The sequence below is a fragment of the Microtus pennsylvanicus genome, chromosome 12, assembly GCF_037038515.1.
Source record: "Microtus pennsylvanicus isolate mMicPen1 chromosome 12, mMicPen1.hap1, whole genome shotgun sequence".
NCBI lineage: Eukaryota > Metazoa > Chordata > Mammalia > Rodentia > Cricetidae > Microtus > Microtus pennsylvanicus.
In genome coordinates, this window is record NC_134590.1 from 89,428,738 (window position 1) to 89,433,097 (window position 4,360).

Consider the following 4,360-nt stretch of genomic DNA (forward strand, 5'->3'; position numbering starts at 1 on the left):
CACACCTATGAACACCTGATTTTTGACAAAGAAGGTAAAATTATACAATGGAAAAAAGAAAGTATCTTCAGCAAATGGCGCTGGCATAACTGGATGTCAACCTGTAGAAGAATGAAAATAGAACCATATCTATCTCCATGCACAAATCTCAAGTCCAAATGGATTAAAGACCTCAATATAAATCTGACCTGAACCTGATAAAAGAGAAAGTGGGAAGTAGCCTTTAATGCACGGACACAGGAGACCACTTCCCATAGCACAGACACTGAGAGCAACAATAAATAAATGGGACCTCCTGAAACTGAGAAGCTTCTGTAAAGCAAAGGACACAGTCATTAAGACAAAAAGGCAGCCTACTGAATGGGAAAAGATCTTCACCAATCCCACATCAGACAAATGTCTGACCTCCAAAATATATAAAGAAATCAAGAAATTAGACATTGAAATTCTAAATAAGCCAATTAAAAAATGGTGTACTGCACTAAATAGAGAATTCTCAACAGAAGAATTTCAAATGGCCAAAAGATACTTAAGAACATGTTCAACTTCCTTAGCTATCAGGAAATGAGAATCAAAACAACTCTGAGATACCATCTTACACCTATCAGAATGGCTAAGATCAAAAACACCAATGATAACTTATGCTGGAGAGGATATGAAGTAAGGGGAACACTCATCCATTGCTGGTGGGAATTCAAACTTGAGCAATCACTTTGGAAATCAGTATGGCAGTTTCTCAGAAAATAGGGAATCAACCTGTCTCAGGCTCCAGCAATACCACTCTTGGGAATTTACTCAAAAGATGCTCAATCATACTACAAAAGCATTTGTTCAACTATGTTCATAGCAGCATTATTTGTAATAGCCAGAACCTGGAAACAACCTAGATGCCCCCAACAGAAGAATGGATAAAGAAAGTGTGGCACTTTTACACATTAGAGTATTACTCAGTGGTAAAAAAAAAAACAAAAAACAATGACATCTTGAATTTGCATGCAAATGGATGGAAATAGAAAACACTATCCTGAGTGAGGTAACCCAGACTCCCCCAAAATGAATATGGTATATACTCGCTCATAAGTGGATACTACCCATAAACAAACCTATAGTTCATGATCCTAGATAAGCTAAGTAATAATATGAACCCAAAGGAAAACACATATAGACCCACCTGTGAACTGGAAACAGACAAGATCGCCTGACAAAATAGGGAGGATGGGGTCAGGAGGGGGTTGAAGGAAGGGGAGAAAGGGAGGGTTAAGGAGAACTTGAGGGAATAGGATAGTTGAGATGGAGGAAGGACAGATATGAGAGCAAGGAAAGAGATATCTTGATTGTGGGAGCCATTATGGGGTTAGCAAGACACCTGGCTCTAGAAAAATTCCCAGGAAACCACAAGGATGACCACAGCTAAAACCCTAAACAATAGAGGAGAGGGTGCCTGAACTGGCCTTACCCTGTAGTCAGACTGATGATTATCTTAAATATCATCATAGAACCTTCATCCAACAACAGATGGAAAGAGGCAGAGACCCACATCAGAGCCCTGGACTGAGCTCCCAAGATCCAGTTGAAGAGTGGGAGGAGTGAGAGTGTGAGCAAGGAGGTCAAGACCATGAGGGGTTCATCCACTGAGATGTTTGCCTGAGCTAATGGGAGCTCACCAACTCCAACTGGACTGCGAGTGAACAAGCATGGGATCAAGCTAGTCCCTCTGAATGTGGTTGACAGTTGCCGCAGACTGAGGGGCCACTGACAGTGGCACTGGGATTTGTCTCTACTGCATGTGCTGGCATTTTGGGATCCTATTCTCTTTGGATGTATACCTTGCTCAACCTAGATGTAGTAGGGAGGGCCTTGGACTTGCCACAGGGCAGGGTGCCTTGTCCTCTCTTAGGAGGGTGTATGGAAGGAGTGGGAGAAGGGGAGGGAGTGGGAAATAAATAAAGAAAATTTTCAATATTTTTTTAAAAAAAGAAAAAATAATAAAAATAAAAATGATTTCTCTTTTTCCCTTTAAAAATGTAGATTTATACACATAAAAATGTAAATCTTCACTCCCATATGAAACCAACCCTAATATCTTTTTTTTTTAAACAGACTTAATTCACTTTTATTTTCCTTGTATAAAAACCCTTATGTGGTGTCCACAGCTGGAGCCTGGGTCCTCTGAACAGACTCTGGTGTGGGTTTTCACAAGATGGTCAGTGAATTCCTGATAAGGAGACTTGGTGAACACAGTCTCTTTCCAGAGGTCGGGGGTCAGGTAGCTGTAGGTCTTAGAGATGGTATCAAAGGTGGCCTTGGCAAAGTTCCCCAGAGTGGCAGTACAGCCCCTGGCTGATGTGTAGCAGTCATCAATGCCAGCCATCATCAGTAGCTTCTTGGGCACAGAAGCGGAGACTATGCCAGTGCCTCTGGGGGCAGGGATGTGGCGCACCAGCACAGAACCACAGCGACCTGTCACTTTGCAAGAAACAGTGTGGGGCTTGTCAATCTTGTTCCCCCTGTAGCCTCTCCGCACAGGGACAATGGAAAGCTTGGCCAAGATGATGGCCCCTCGGATGGCAGTGTCTACCTCCTTGGAGCACTTGACACCAAGACCTACGTGACCATTGTAGTTCCCAATAGCGACGAAAGCCTTGAACCTGGTCCGCTGGCCTGCCCTAGTCTGCTTCTGCACGGGCATGATCTTCAGAACCTCATCCTTTAGGGAAGCTCCAAGGAAAAAGTCAATAATCTCGGATTCCTTAATGGGCAGGGAGAACAGGTAGATCTCCTCTAGGGACTTGATTTTCATGTCCTTAACCAGGCGGCCCAGCTTGGTGACGGGAATCTACTCCTTGTCTTCAGCTTTACCTCCGCGAGCCCCGCGGCCTCGGCCTCGGGGCCGCGGCCCCTCAGACCGCTGCCGAATCCTCCGCAGAAGCCGCCATGGCCTCCTAATCCTGGGCCCCCCCAGTCCTCTGGGCCCTCCCGCTGCACGGGCGCCGCCATTTGGTGTTTTTCAGAAGAAGAAGAAGCCCTAATATCTCTCTTACCTTTTGCTTTTATCTTGTATTTGTCCAGGTAACCTATCAAAAGGTGATATAGAATTTAGATAATGTTTCTTTCACCTCAAATTATTGGAATTTACTACTGCGGTCTCAACTGTGCTTATAATAGTGTTAAAACTGGCAGACTTAAAAAAAAAACTGAAGTTAGCCGGGCGGTGGTGGCGCACGCCTTTAATCCCAGCACTCGGGAGGCAGAGACAGGCGGATCTCTGTGAGTTCGAGACCAGCCTGGTCTACAGAGCTAGTTCCAGGACAGGCTACAAAGCCACAGAGAAACCCTGTCTTGAAAAACAAAACAAAACAATAACAAAAAAAAAAAAAAAACCCTGAAGTTACCCACACTTGGTATTTGTTTGGAGCTTTTTAAATTCTTATTATGCACATTGGTGTTTTACCATGAGCGTCAGGTCCTCTGGAACTGGAGTTTCTGACAGTTGTGAACTGCCATGTGGGTGCTGGAAATTGAACCTGGGTCCTCTGGAAGAGCAGTCCTTGCTCTTAACCGGAGCCATCTCTCCAGTCCTTGTCTGGAACTTTGAAAAGGAAGATTTCGCGATGTACAACTTAAGCCCCTGTTTCAAACTGACCCTCTTCCTTCCACTTGCAAATGGTGTCCTTCTAATGAAGCAAAGTGCAGCAGAAGACCCGCACCAGTGCGGTTCCTCCTGAAGTCAGCAGGGCAGCTGCATCCTCGGGCTTCTCCGTGCGGAGTCTGAGGAGGAGTAAAGGAAAAGCAGCCTCTCCATTCCTAACCGCGGAGGTATCTGCACAAAGACATCTGCACTCCACTTGGGGAAGCAACTGGATTCAAGAACCAGACCTCCCCGCTGAGAAGACAACATAGAAACTCTTGCTAAATCCTGAGTTCAGAATTCTGAGCTGAATATAAAAACACCTGAGGTCACGAAAATATTTAACTTGTGTGGTTGTAAGGTTTCTCACACGGTCCCTCACAGGGTCCCATACAGCTCGCAATCGGTCTGTCCCGAGCCCAGAGGCTGGACCACCTCACTCTGCCATCTTTGCTCCTTCCTCATATTTATCCTTCAGGGCCAGGGTCCCCCTATATATCTTAGGTTGGCCTTGAACTCTTGGCCTTCCTGCCTCAGCTTTCCAAGTGCTGAGATTACAGGTATGCATTATGACATCTAACCTCTGTTTTAATTTTCTATTGTTACTATACCAAATAACCACAAGCTTAGTCACTCCACTCAACATAAATTTAGTCTCTTAATAACCCAGGAGGTCAAGAGTCCCAAATGAGTCTTACTGTCTTCAGTCAAGTTAAGCTGGTGGCAGCTAGG

At 44.9% G+C, this 4,360-nt stretch overlaps 1 pseudogene; it reads right to left on the minus strand.

The window, feature by feature from the left end:
• Window positions 1-2,136: 2,136 nt before the first annotated feature.
• Window positions 2,137-2,997, minus strand: LOC142832410 (small ribosomal subunit protein uS5 pseudogene; annotated as a pseudogene).
• Window positions 2,998-4,360: the final 1,363 nt, after the last annotated feature.